Below are 15,923 nucleotides of genomic sequence, written 5' to 3'. Positions count from 1 at the left end.
AAGCAATCCATACGACTCCATTGGTATAATTCATAATTCCCACAGTGTACTTGCTTGTTATATTAGCTACTACAAAATATATAAATACATTTACTATCTTAACTTTAATGATCTACTTAACATAATGATAAATAATCGTAAAATATGATATCGTATGCTATGTATTGTGAATACACCCATGTTAAACATAAAAATGTACTTCCATTGCATATCATAGGAACACATAAGCGTAAATTATAATTACATTAATAAACCTGTACAAAGACCTCCAGATAAATACTGGCCTTCTGGATTAACACATTTAAGTGCTGCAAAAGATATTGTCCTATGACATCCTATGACATTAAAAATTATTCTACATTTGAATTACCTCATAGATGTGACTATTGTGGTTCACGGTCATAGGCCCTGTCCCAAATGGCACACTTCATATGAATTTTCAGTCTTGTGTACTTATTTCATGTGTCCATTAACTCCATGAGACCGTAGGGTGTCTCATTTTTCATTTTAGGTATCGGAAGGGTGCTCACGCATACTTTGTGGTTGATATGTGCCCTCGATGCGCACTTTTGCAGAGCCCACACTGATGCAAGGTCTACAGCACACATCTTCTCGACAGTCAAAGCGAGGTTACGTTATTGCCCATCGTGCACAGCAACCCTAAAGGTACGGGGGTGGCGGTGCCACCGGCTTGGGCCCGCCATCGCTGCTTGCAGCTATATTTATTATTATTATTATTATTATTTTTTTTTACGACTATTGGGGCACTTTTGGGGCTCTTAACATGCTCAAAAACTCTTGAAACTTTGCACACGGGTCAGAACCCACGGCCATTAGGGCCGGGCTGAAGCTGGTACCCGGGTGTGGCAGGGGGGCTCGACAGCGCCCCCTGGAACAGGGTCCGAAAACTTGGTCCATAAATCAAACACGCTTGCATGTAATAATATGAAACTTGGTACACATATAGATCTCATCATTTCATATATCCTTCATACTTTTACTTTTTACCTCAAGCCAACTGGAAATCGTCTATTTAGGGTTTTTTGGAAAACGCATACAATGGAATGTGAAATACTACTGCTAGAGAATTCCACCAATCGCCACGAAACTCGGTCAGCATGAAGTCAAGACATTGAGGATGAAAAATTGGTCAGCGAATTTTTGATATCTCGAACGGTTTGGCCATGGCGAGGAAACGAAATGATGGCACGAAAAGAGAAACAGGAAGTGTGTTATAACTTCTGCATACATTAATCTCGATGAAACTTCAGCAGTGTGTTTGCTGTAAGAGGCCGATCGCATGGATGTGACTATTGTGAGTCAAAGTTATAGCGCCACCAACTGGCAGAAGGAAGTGTGTCACTTTCAAAATGCTTTGAAATCACCCTCTTATTTTTACCCGATTTACTTAAAACTTTATGTGTATAATGTAAACACACGGCAGATGTAGACGTGTGAAAGGATTATTGATATCTTAAAAACTGTTGTCGTGGCAACGCTTCAAACTTGAATATTCTTTTTTGATGCTTTTGAGACTCTTAGCATACTTGAAATTGCATGAAACTCAACAGACACATCACATTTATTAGCCAGTAGACATGTGCAAAGTTTCAGAAACAGGCGTGGTGCAGGGGCTCAGTAGCGCCACCTTTTGACAAAAGTGGGGGGGGTTGCTTTACACTTTGACCCACAGTCACAAAACTCAGTAATTATATTGTTCTCATCGAGCCAGACAACCTTCTAATTTACAGTCATTAGCTCAGACCAACAGAAAGTCAGCTATTTTGGTTTGAATGTGGATGTTTTTGGAGAATTTGCTCTCCCTCTCTCACTGACCCTACGTCTCTCTGTGTCTGTGGGGAGGGTGCTGATTTTGCTGAAGAGTGAAAATGCTTTTATTTTTGTTTTTCAAGGTTTTGGGGCCCTTAACGTGCTCGAAAACTCTTGAAACTTTGCACACGGGTCGGAACCCGCGGCCATCAGGGTCGGACCGAAGATGGTACCCGGGCGTGGCAGGGGGGCTCGACAGCACCCCCTGGAATGGGATTCGAACACTTGTCCATATATCAAACATGCTTGCATGTAATGATATGAAACTCGGTACACTTGTAGATCTCGGTACAGCATGAAATCAAGACATTAAGGATGCTACATTCCGGACGGATTTTTGATATCTCGAACGGTTTGGCCGTGGCGAGGAAATTGATTTAGGACTAAAAATGGACACATGAAGTGTGTTATAACTTAGTTAGTTCTATCTACAGTTACAAAACTCGGCGTGTATATTGTTCTCATCAAGCCGAACAACTTTCTAATTTACAGTCATTAGCTCCGACCAACAGAAAGTCAGATATTGTGGTTTGAATGTGGATTTCTTTCAATTTTTCTCTCTCTGAGTGACCCTCCCGTTCAGTGTTTTTTCTCTCTGTGTCTCTCTGACAGACAGAATGGCCCTGCCAAATTTTGTGTGTGTGTGTGTGTGGGGGAGGGGAGGGGGGGGGGGGTTCTCTGTTGGGTGAGATTTGCTTTTTGATTGTTTGATTGTTTTTCAAGGTTTCTGGGACTTTTGGGGCCCTTAACATGCTCGAAAACTCTTGAAACTTTGCACAAGGGTCAGAACCCGCGGCCATCAGGGCCGGGCTGAAGCTGGTACCCGGGTGTGGCAGGGGGGCTCGACAGCGACACCTGGAATGGGATTCGAACACTTGTCCATATATCAAACATGCTTGCATGTAATAATATGAAACTTCGGTACACTTCTAGATCTCATCGGGCCGAACAACTTTCGTGCTCTAAGTTTTACGCCAGCCCAACAGGAAGTCGGCTATTATGGGTTGTTTGGAAACACATGCTCTGGATTTATATATATTCCTCATAGAGAATTAATCCAATCGCCACCAAACTCGGTCAGCATGAAGTCAAGACATTGAGGATGCTACATTGCGGACGGATGTTTGATATCTCGAACGTTTTGGCCGTGGCGAGGAAAAGAATTTATGACTAAAAAGGACAAAAAGTGTGTTATAACTTAGTTAGTTCTATCTATAGTTACAAAACTCGGCGTGTATATTGTTCTCATCGAGCCGAACAACTTTCTAATTTACAGTCATTAGCTCCGACCAACAGACAGTCAGATATTTTGGTTTGAATGTGGAACACATAGCAAATGAACTTTGAAGCTCCAAAAGCACATAAAGGTAGCATTAAAGCAAGGAAGTGTGTTATAACTTCTGCATACATTAACTGATCTCGATGAAACTTCAGCAGTGTGTCACATGGATGTGACTATTGTGAGTCAAAGTTATAGCGCCACCAACTGGCAGAAGGAAGTGTGTCACTTTCAAAAAGCTTTGAAATCACCTTCTTATGTCTCAAGTGAACAAACAGACCAACAGAAAGTCAGATATTTTGGTTTGAATGTGGAACACATTGCAAACGAAATTTGAAGCTCCAAAAAGCACATAAAGGCAGCATAAAAGCAAGGAAGTGTGTTATAACTTCTGCATACATTAACTGATCTCGATGAAACTTCAGCAGTGCGTAAATTATAATTACATTAATAAACCTGTTCAGAGACCTCCGGATAAATACTGGCCTTCTGGATTAACACGTTTAAGTGCTGCAAAAGATATTGACCTATGACATCAAAAATTATTCTACATTTGAATTACCTCATAGATGTGACTATTGTGGTTCACGGTCATAGGCCCTGTCCCAAATGGCACACTTCATATGAATTTTCAGTCTTGTGTACTTATTTCGTGTGTCCATTAACTCCATGAGACCGGGTGTCTCATTTTTCATTTTAGGTATCGGAAGGGTGCTCACGCATACTTTGTGGTTGATATGTGCCCTCCATGCGCACTTTTGCAGAGCCCACGCTGATGCGAGCTCTACAGCACACGTCTTCTCGACGGTCAAAGCGAGGTTACGTTATTGCCCATCGTGCACAGCGACCCTAAAGGCACGGGGGTAGCGGTGCCAGCAGCGACCCTAAAGGCACGGGGGTGGCGGTGCCACCGGCTTGGGCCCCCCATCGCTGCTTGCAGCTATATTTATTATTATTATTATTATTATTATTATTTTTTTTTTTTACGACTATTGGGGCACTTTTGGGGCTCTTAACGTGCTCAAAAACTCTTGAAACTTTGCACACTGGTCAGAACCCGCGGCCATTAGGGCCGGGCTGAAGCTGGTACCCGGGCATGGCAGGGGGGCTCGACAGCGCCCCCTGAAACAGGGTCCGAATACTTGGTCCATAAATCAAACACGCTTGCATGTAATAATATGAAACTCGGTACACATATAGATCTCATCGTTTCATATATCCTTCATACTTTTACTTTTTACCTCAGCCCAACAGGAAATGCAATGGAATGTGAAATACTCCTCCTAGAGAATTCCACCAATCGCCACGAAACTCGGTCAGCATGAAGTCAAGACATTGAGGATGAAAAACTGCCGGCGGATTTTTGATATCTTGAACGGTTTGGCCGTGGCGAGGAAACGAAATTATGGCGCGAAAAGTGAAACAGGAAATGTGTTATAACTTCTGCATACATTAATTGATCTCGATGAAACCGCAGCAGTGTGATCGCTGGAAGAGGCCGATCGCATGGATGTGACTATTGTGAGTCCAAGTTATAGCGCCACCAACTGGCAGAAGGAAGTGTGTCACTTTCAAAATGCTTTGAAATCACACTCTTATTTTTACCCGATTTACTTAAAACTTTATGTGTATAATGTAAACACACGGCAGATGTAGACGTGTGAAAGGATTATTGATATCTTAAATACTGTGGTCGTGGCAGCGCTTCAAAGTTGAATATTCTTTTTTGATGCGTGGTGCAGGGGCTCAGTAGCGCCACCTGTTGACAAAAGTGGGGTATTGGTTTTATACTTCGACCTAGAGTCACAAAACTCAGGAATTATATTGTTCTCATCGAGCCGGACAACTTTCTAATTTACAGTCATTAGCTCAGACCAACAGAAAGTCAGATATTTTGGTTTGAATGTGGAACACATTGCAAAGGAAACTTTGAAGCTCCAAAAACCCCATAAAGGTAGCATATGAAGGGAGCAAATAGCAAGGAAGTGTGTTATAACTTCTGCATACATTAACTGATCTCGATGAAACTTCAGCAGTGTGTCACATGGATGTGACTATTGTGAGTCAAAGTTATAGCGCCACCAACTGGCAGAAGGAAGTGTGTCACTTTCAAAATGCTTTGAAATCACCCTCTTATGTCTCAAGTGAACAAACAGAGCAACAGAAAGTCAGACATTTTGGTTTGAATGTGGAACACATTGCAAATGAACTTTGAAGCTCCAAAAAGCACACAAAGGAAGCATAAAAGCAAGGAAGTGTGTTATAACTTTTGCATACATTAACTGATCTCGATGAAACTTCAGCAGTGTGTCACATGGATGTGACTACTTGAGTCAAAGTTATAGCGCCACCAACTGGCAGAAGGAAGTGTGTCACTTTCAAAATGCTTTGAAATCACCCCCTTATGTCTCAATTGAACAAACAGTTGATAAAGAAATCAGGTATCAATATATTGAATTATGAATTATTGCAGTGATCAATGTCCGGTTAAGATGAAAATAAACTATCGCTCTGTCTAAGCGATTATCTTTCTGAAACACGTCACAAAAACTTACAGAAACGGATAACACAAACATAATGTTGGAAATATACACTTATCAGAATAGTTATATTAAACTTTAGTCTATTTCAGTTAAAGGCATTTAAGTTATAAAGCTGTCTCATGTAATTTCTCCTTTAATTCTATAATATAACCACTAGGTGGAGTTCTAAGCCTATTTTCTGTATTCTCGTTGTTTTAACGTATGAAGAAGACTTGTGTACATGTTGTTGAGAACGCAGTAAAGTGTGACGCATATTTCGTTCTGTGAGTTTTATGAGTACTCCGAGTCTTTATTAAAACCAACACATGAAACATATGTCTAAAGAAAGTAGGGATGGGCTTATCGATCCTAACGTATCAAGATCCGAGTATGATGTTGTTTTAGGGTTGTCTGACTAGAGCTGTCGCGATAGTCAATATATCGACTTATCGCACGATATATGTAAATGAGCGCGATCATTTTTGGTGCCGCGATATATTGCAACTGATAATTTGTTTTATTATTAAAAATAATAATCAGATTCATTTTTACATTAAAATGAATGTCACCAACATTTTAGTTGATCGCGCTGCCTCTGTCATCTTGTCTGCACTCTGTGTCGGAGGCGGGGCTCAGGCAGCGTGTCCACACACACACACACACACACACACACACACACAGAGAGAGAGAGAGAGAGCGGACACCGTCAGGTGAAGAGAAGGCGTGAACCAACTGCATTTTAAAGTGTTCTGTTTCGTGACATCTTCAGCGAGCCAGTTAGGAAGAACGAGTCCAACATGGAATTGATTTCAAAGCCGCAATCTTCAGCTCCGGTGTGGGAACATTTTGGCTTTAAGCCGAACGAGAGAGGAGAGCTAATTAACGTGAACGAGCCGGTATGTCGACTGTGTTTTAAAACAGTAGCAGCGTAAAGAGGCAACACAACAAACTTAAAATCGCACCTAAAACATAACCATCCCACGCAGTTTTTCAACCTGGGAACAACAACTGAAGCTGGAGTTGGAGAGGGGCCTTCTTCCAGACAGTTATCTGATGCAGATGCCTTTTCCCGACAGTGCAAATATAAACGTGACAGCGCGAAATGGCACACACTCACGGATAGCGTAACTCGCTATAAGAAAGACTGTTTAGCACAGCTGGTAACATTGTTACCCCAGTAAGATCCTGCCTTAAGCCCCACAAGGTAAACATGTTGGTGTTCCTTTCTCGGAATCTGCCTAACAATTAAAAAACTAATCTGGCAGCAGAAATGTCCTGTTGATGCATCTGTGCCTTTGTGTGAGACACTTTAAAAGTTTAAATTGACATATTAGCCTACTTTGTTTTGATCTAGTTCTTGATACCTTGCACTTTTTTGTTAACGAAAGTGTATTTATTTACTTGTTTTATTTATTTGGGATATATTTTTTCACATTTCACAATGTCTAAATATTGAATAGAATAAGAATAAAATGTTCTTTGTTCTTTGAAACAGTGTACTTGCATTATTATGTTATTATATTGTCATTATGTAATCAGTGGCATAAAATGGTCTGAAAATTACAATAATATCGTTTATCGCAATTAATTTATGTGCAATATATCGCACAACAAAAAGTAGTTATCGTGACAGCTCTATGTCTGACAGATTATTTTTGCTCGCATCTTCACGAAGGTTTGTCGGTTGTATACAATGTTTGCCTGTTTGAACATTCAAGCGATTTTACACTATTCAACTCAACAAATGTGAAAACAACTCAAATACATGTTTGCGAGCAGATTGAGTGACACAGCGACCGAGCCGCGTCGTGTCTAACGCTCGCTCGAACGCCTGCTGCTTGCGTCTGAACGGACAATTTCATACAACAAAGTGTAAAAATACATGATATATTGAGGAGTCTGTTATGTCTCAAGTGAACAAACAGTTGAGAAAGAAATCTGGTATAATTATATTAAATTCTGGCATTATTCCAGATGACGTCCTGCTATATTTTTCTCTCGAAACAGCGGAAACAACTTAAACAAAATACTGCGTTATTTGTGCCCATACTGATACATTTAATACATCATCACAAACTATGAAAGTCGTACTTTTATTTGTGTACACTTAAAATAACAACAAAACCTTGTGCTTTTGTAAAATAAAGAAAATAAACCGGCTGCGCTGTCTCTGTCTTCGCGATAATCTTTCTGAAACACGTCACAAAATTCAAGTGAACAAAATCAGCCATTCACGCAGTCTGTATTTTATCGTCTCACAATGAATACAGATGCAACAAGCACGGCACAAAACGAAAATAATGATACTTCTCAGTTCTCAAAAGATTAAACTGAACTGTGCCTTGAATATCGTAACATGCGATAAAACCCTCTTAAAGAGACAGTAACAATTTAGCCTTCAGCCCTGAACATAGACAAGTCATTGAAAAGTACAAATGATATTATTTTAAGTTTTTTAATTTCTCTCTTACGCTGTAAAATGCCACGTTTTTGAATGGCATGTAAAATGTAAAAATAATCACTGATGATTTAAAAATCAAAGCACTGACCATTTAAAGTGTGAGCTTGTACATTTTGAAATTTATAAACAGTCACAGCAATGCAGTGTTATTATGTACCTAGATAGTCTTTCAAATAAAATGAGTTTACCCCAAAAATATATTTCTCTCATCATTTACTCACCCTCAGGCACGTGCACACATAGACATCAAAGGGGCTTGAGCACCTGCCCTTTTTCTTCCTCGAGAGAAATTAGTGCCCTTTTTTCTGGGGTGTTTATTTTTATTTTTTAATAAATAAATTAATATATATATTCCTGTTTGCGCACAGCTTCCTGTCAAACAAATATATTTATTAAATAAAAAACATCAGGTCGGTAGATGAGATTTTGTCGATGCCCGCCCTCCCTCCGCGTCGTGTACAGTGCCTCGACTATACAGCTAATTAGCCAAAAGCAAATATAGTTAACTTGTGTCTTGCTAACATTCATGACTCATGAGCTACTAGCTAATGTAATAGGTTAGCTAAAGTCTAGCTAAGGCAATATATCATGGCCATACAGGCCAATATACTGTACTTATTGGAGACATTACAGGTGAATACAGTCACATTTGTGTGATGTACTTAACATAATGATAAATAATCTTAAGATATTATATCGTATGCTATGTATTGTGAATACACCCATGTTATACATAGAAATGTACTTCCATTGCATATCATAGGAACACATAAGCGCAAATTATAATTACATTGATAAACCTGTACAAAGACCTCCAGATAAATACTGGCCTTCTGGATTAACACATTTAAGTGCTGCAAAAGATATTGACCTATGACATCCTATGACATCAAAAATTATTCTACATTTGAATTATCTCATAGATGTGACTATTGTGGTTCACGGTCATAGGCCCTGTCCTAAATGGCACACTTCATATGAATTTTCAGTCTTGTGTACTTATTTCATGTGTCCATTAACTCCATGAGACCGAAGGGTGTCTCATTTTTCATTTTAGGTATCGGAAGGGTGCTCACGCATACTTTGTGGTCGATATGTGCCCTTGATGCGCACTTTTGCAGAGCACACACTGATGCGAGCTCTACAGCACACATCTTCTCGACAGTCAAAGCGAGGTTACGTTATTGCCCATCGTGCACAGCAACCCTAAAGGCACGGGGGTGGCGGTGCCACCGGCTTGGGCCCGCCATCGCTGCTCGCAGCTATATTTATTATTATTATTATTATTTTTTTTTTTTACGACTATTGGGGCACTTTTGGGGCTCTTAACGTGCTCAAAAACTCTTGAAACTTTGCACACGGGTCAGAACCCGCGGCCATTAGGGCCGGGCTGAAGCTGGTACCCGGGTGTGGCAGGGGGGCTCGACAGCGCCCCCTGGAACAGGGTCCGAAAACTTGGTCCATAAATCAAACACGCTTGCATGTAATAATATGAAACTTGGTACACATATAGATCTCATCATTTCATATATCCTTCATACTTTTACTTTTTACCTCAGGCCAACTGGAAATCGTCTATTTAGGGTTTTTGGAAAACGCATACAATGGAATGTGAAATACTCCTGCTAGAGAATTCCACCAATCGCCACCGAAACTCGGTCAGCATGAAGTCAAGACATTGAGGATGAAAAATTGGTCAGCGGATTTTTGATATCTCGAACGGTTTGGCCATGGCGAGGAAACGAAATGATGGAACGAAAAGAGAAACAGGAAGTGTGTTATAACTTCTGCACACATTAATTGATCTCGATGAAACTTCAGCAGTGTGTTTGCTGTAAGAGGCCGATCGCATGGATGTGACTATTGTGAGTCAAAGTTATAGCGCCACCAACTGGCAGAAGGAAGTGTGTCACTTTCAAAATGCTTTGAAATCACCCTCTTATTTTTACCCGATTTACTTAAAACTTTATGTGTATAATGTAAACACACGGCAGATGTAGACATGTGAAAGGATTATTGATATCTTAAAAACTGTTGTCGTGGCAACGCTTAAAACTTGAATATTCTTTTTTGATGCTTTTGAGACTCTTAGCATACTTGAAATTCCATGAAACTCAACAGACACATCACATTTATTAGCCAGTAGACATGTGCAAAGTTTCAGAAACGGGCGTGGTGCAGGGGCTCAGTAGCGCCACCTTTTGACAAAAGTGGGGGGGTTGCTTTACACTTTGACCCACAGTCACAAATCTCAGTAATTATATTGTTCTCATCGAGCCGGACAACTTTCTAATTTACAGTCATTAGCTCAGACCAACAGAAAGTCAGCTATTTTGGTTTGAATGTGGATGTTTTGGAGAATTTTCTCTCCCTCTCTCACTGACCCTACGTCTCTCTGTGTCTGTGGGGAGGGTGCTGATTTTGCTGAAGAGTGAAAATGCTTTTATTTTTGTTTTTCAAGGTTTTGGGGCCCTTAACGTGCTCGAAAACTCTTGAAACTTTGCACATGGGTCGGAACCGGCGGCCATCAGGGTCGGACCGAAGATGGTACCCGGGCGTGGCAGGGGGGCTCGACAGTGCCCCCTGGAATGGGATTCGAACACTTGTCCATATATCAAACATGCTTGCATGTAATAATATGAAACTCGGTACACTTGTAGATCTCATCAGGCCGAACAACTTTCGTGCTCTAAGTTTTACGCCAGCCCAACAGGAAGTCGGCTATTATGGGTTGTTTGGAAACACGTGCTCTGGAATTATATATATTCCTCCTAGAGAATGAATCCAATCGCCACCAAACTCGGTCGGCATGAAATCAAGACATTAAGGATGCTACATTCCGGACGGATTTTTGATATCTCGAACGGTTTGGCCGTGGCGAGGAAATTGATTTAGGACTAAAAATGGACACATGAAGTGTGTTATAACTTAGTTAGTTCTATCTACAGTTACAAAACTCGGCGTGTATATTGTTCTCATCAAGCCGAACAACTTTCTAATTTACAGTCATTAGCTCCGACCAACAGAAAGTCAGATATTGTGGTTTGAATGTGGATTTCTTTCAATTTTTCTCTCTCTGAGTGACCCCTCCCGTTCAGTGTTTTTTCTCTCTGTGTCTCTCTGACAGACAGAATGGCCCTGCCAAATTTTTTGTGTGTGTGTGTGGGGGGAGGGGAGGGGGGGGGTTCTCTGTTGGGTGAGATTTGCTTTTTGATTGTTTGATTGTTTTTCAAGGTTTCTGGGACTTTTGGGGCCCTTAACGTGCTCGAAAACTCTTGAAACTTTGCACAAGGGTCAGAACCCACGGCCATCAGGGCCGGGCTGAAGCTGGTACCGGGTGTGGCAGGGGGCTCGACAGCGACACCTGGAATGGGATTCGAACACTTGTTCATATATCAAACATGCTTGCATGTAATAATATGAAACTCGGTACACTTCTAGATCTCATCGGGCCGAACAACTTTCGTGCTCTAAGTTTTACGCCAGCCCAACAGGAAGTCGGCTATTATGGGTTGTTTGGAAACACATGCTCTGGATTTATATATATTCCTCATAGAGAATTAATCCAATCGCCACCAAACTCGGTCAGCATGAAGTCAAGACACTGAGGATGCTACATTGCGGACGGATGTTTGATATCTCGAACGTTTTGGCCGTGGCGAGGAAAAGAATTTATGACTAAAAAAGGACACAAAGTGTGTTATAACTTAGTTCTATCTATAGTTACAAAACTCGGCGTGTATATTGTTCTCGTCAAGCCGAACAACTTTCTAATTTACAGTCATTAGCTCCGACCAACAGACAGTCAGATATTTTGGTTTGAATGTGGAACACATAGCAAATGAACTTTGAAGCTCCAAAAAGCACATAAAGGTAGCATTAAAGCAAGGAAGTGTGTTATAACTTCTGCATACATTAACTGATCTCGATGAAACTTCAGCAGTGTGTCACATGGATGTGACTATTGTGAGTCAAAGTTATAGCGTCACCAACTGGCAGAAGGAAGTGTGTCACTTTCAAAAAGCTTTGAAATCACCTTCTTATGTCTCAAGTGAACAAACAGACCAACAGAAAGTCAGATATTTTGGTTTGAATGTGGAACACATTGCAAATGAACTTTGAAGCTCCAAAAAGCACATAAAGGCAGCATAAAAGCAAGGAAGTGTGTTATAACTTCTGCATACATTAACTGATCTCGATGAAACTTCAGCAGTGTGTAAATTATAATTACATTAATAAACCTGTTCAGAGACCTCCAGATAAATACTGGCCTTCTGGATTAACACGTTTAAGTGCTGCAAAAGATATTGACCTATGACATCAAAAATTATTCTACATTTGAATTACCTCATAGATGTGACTATTGTGGTTCACGGTCATAGGCCCTGTCCCAAATGGCACACTTCATATGAATTTTCAGTCTTGTGTACTTATTTCGTGTGTCCATTAACTCCATGAGACCGGGTGTCTCATTTTTCATTTTAGGTATCGGAAGGGTGCTCACGCATACTTTGTGGTTGATATGTGCCCTCCATGCGCACTTTTGCAGAGCCCATGCTGATGCGAGCTCTACAGCACACGTCTTCTCGACGGTCAAAGCGAGGTTACGTTATTGCCCATCGTGCACAGCGACCCTAAAGGCACGGGGGCAGCGGTGCCAGCAGCGACCCTAAAGGCACGGGGGTGGCGGCGCCACCGGCTTGGGCCCGCCATCGCTGCTTGCAGCTATATTTATTATTAGGGCCCAAGCACAAAGTGCGTAGGACCCTATTGTTTTCGTTAGGATTATTATTAGGGCCCAAGCCTTGAAAAGGCAAGGCCCTATTGTTTTCGTTAGGATGACTATGATTATTATTTTTTTTACGACTATTGGGGCACTTTTGGGGCTCTTAACGTGCTCGAAAACTCTTGAAACTTTGCACACGGGTCAGAACCCGCGGCCATTAGGGCCGGGCTGAAGCTGGTACCGGGGCGTGGCAGGGGGGCTCGACGGCGCCCCTGGAACGAGGTCCGAAAACTTGGTCCATAAATCAAACACGCTTGCATGTAATAATATGAAACTCAGTACACATATAGATCTCATCGTTTCATATATCCTTCATACTTTTACTTTTTACCTCAGCCCAACAGGAAATCGTCTATTTAGGGTTGTTTGGAAAAGGCATGCAATGGAATTTGAAATACTCCTCCTAGAGAATTCCACCAATCGCCACTGAAACTCGGTCAGCATGAAGTCAAGACATTGAGGATGAAAAATTGCCGGCGGATTTTTGATATCTCGAACGGTTTGGCCGTGGCGAGGAAACGAAATGATGGCGCGAAAAGAGAAACAGGAAGTGTGTTATAACTTCTGCATACATTAATTGATCTCGATGAAACTTCAGCAGTTTGTTCGCTGTAAGAGCCCGATCGCATGGATGTGACTATTGTGAGTCAAAGTTATAGCGCCACCAACTGGCAGAAGGAAGTGTGTCACTTTCAAAATGCTTTGAAATCACCCTCTTATTTTTACCCGATTTACTTAAAACTTTTGGTGTGTAATGTAAACACACGGCAGATGTAGACATGTGAAAGGATTATTGATATCTTGGATACTGTTGCAGCGGCAATGCTTCAAACTCGAATATTCTTTTTTGATGCTTTTTAGACTCTTAGCATACTTGAAATTGCATGAAACTCGACAGACACATCACATTTATTAGCCAGTAGACATGTGCAAAGTTTCAGAAACGGGTGTGGTGCAGGAGCTCAGTAGCGCCACCTTTTGACAAAAGTGAGGGGGTTGGTTTTATACTTTAACCCACAGTCACAAAACTCAGTAATTATATTGTTCTCATCGAGCCGGACAACTTTCTACTTTACAGTCATTAGCTCAGACCAACAGAAAGTCAGATATTTTGGTTTGAATGTGGATTTTTTGGAGAATTTTCTCTGCCTCTCCCACTGACCCTACGTCTCTCTGTGTCTGGGGGGAGGGGGCTGATTTTGCTGATGAGTGAAATGCTTTTATTTTTGTTTTTCAAGGTTTTGGGGCCCTTAACGTGCTCGAAAACTCTTGAAACTTTGCACAAGGGTCAGAACCCGCGGCCATCAGGGCCGGGCTGAAGCTGGTACCCGGGTGTGGCAGGGGGGCTCGACAGCGACACCTGGAATGGGATTCGAACACTTGTTCATATATCAAACATGCTTGCATGTAATAATATGAAACTCGGTACACTTCTAGATCTCATCGGGCCGAACAACTTTCGTGCTCTAAGTTTTACGCCAGCCCAACAGGAAGTCGGCTATTATGGGTTGTTTGGAAACACATGCTCTGGATTTATATATATTCCTCATAGAGAATTAATCCAATCGCCACCAAACTCGGCCAGCATGAAGTCAAGACATTGAGGATGCTACATTGCGGACGGATGTTTGATATCTCGAACGTTTTGGCCGTGGCGAGGAAAAGAATTTATGACTAAAAAAGGACACAAAGTGTGTTATAACTTAGTTAGTTCTATCTATAGTTACAAAACTCGGCGTGTATATTGTTCTCGTCGAGCCGAACAACTTTCTAATTTACAGTCATTAGCTCCGACCAACAGACAGTCAGATATTTTGGTTTGAATGTGGAACACATAGCAAATAAACTCTGAAGCTCCAAAAAGCACATAAAGGTAGCATTAAAGCAAGGAAGTGTGTTATAACTTCTGCATACATTAACTGATCTCGATGAAACTTCAGCAGTGTGTCACATGGATGTGACTATTGTGAGTCAAAGTTATAGCGCCACCAACTGGCAGAAGGAAGTGTGTCACTTTCAAAAAGCTTTGAAATCACCTTCTTATGTCTCAAGTGAACAAACAGACCAACAGAAAGTCAGATATTTTGGTTTGAATGTGGAACACATTGCAAATGAACTTTGAAGCTCCAAAAAGCACATAAAGGCAGCATAAAAGCAAGGAAGTGTGTTATAACTTCTGCATACATTAACTGATCTCGATGAAACTTCAGCAGTGCGTAAATTATAATTACATTAATAAACCTGTTCAGAGACCTCCGGATAAATACTGGCCTTCTGGATTAACACGTTTAAGTGCTGCAAAAGATATTGACCTATGACATCAAAAATTATTCTACATTTGAATTACCTCATAGATGTGACTATTGTGGTTCACGGTCATAGGCCCTGTCCCAAATGGCACACTTCATATGAATTTTCAGTCTTGTGTACTTATTTCGTGTGTCCATTAACTCCATGAGACCGGGTGTCTCATTTTTCATTTTAGGTATCGGAAGGGTGCTCACGCATACTTTGTGGTTGATATGTGCCCTCCATGCGCACTTTTGCAGAGCCCACGCTGATGCGAGCTCTACAGCACACGTCTTCTCGACGGTCAAAGCGAGGTTACGTTATTGCCCATCGTGCACAGCGACCCTAAAGGCACGGGGGTAGCGGTGCCAGCAGCGACCCTAAAGGCACGGGGGTGGCGGTGCCACCGGCTTGGGCCCGCCATCGCTGCTTGCAGCTATATTTATTTTTATTTTTTTTAACCTGCTTTTTAAATGTCAGCTTTGAATCTAGGATGATTCCAAGGTATTTGAAATCAGACACTACTGTGATCCTTTCTCCATTAACAAGAACGTCAGGTTGAGGAGACTCAGATGGTCTCTGTGAGAAATGCATACAAACAGTTTTGTTTACATTCAAGTGTAAGAGTAAGAGTTATTTAGCCAGTCTGATACGTGGGCCATGGCTGCCGTTAGTTCATTTGCAGCTTGTTGTTTGTTTTAGCAAGTACATAAAGAACTGTATCATCAGCATACATTTGTATGTTGACAGATGGAC

This window comes from Xyrauchen texanus, chromosome 27 (assembly GCF_025860055.1).
Source record: "Xyrauchen texanus isolate HMW12.3.18 chromosome 27, RBS_HiC_50CHRs, whole genome shotgun sequence".
Taxonomy (NCBI): Eukaryota; Metazoa; Chordata; class Actinopteri; order Cypriniformes; family Catostomidae; genus Xyrauchen; species Xyrauchen texanus.
Note: the sequence above shows the minus strand (reverse complement) of the source record.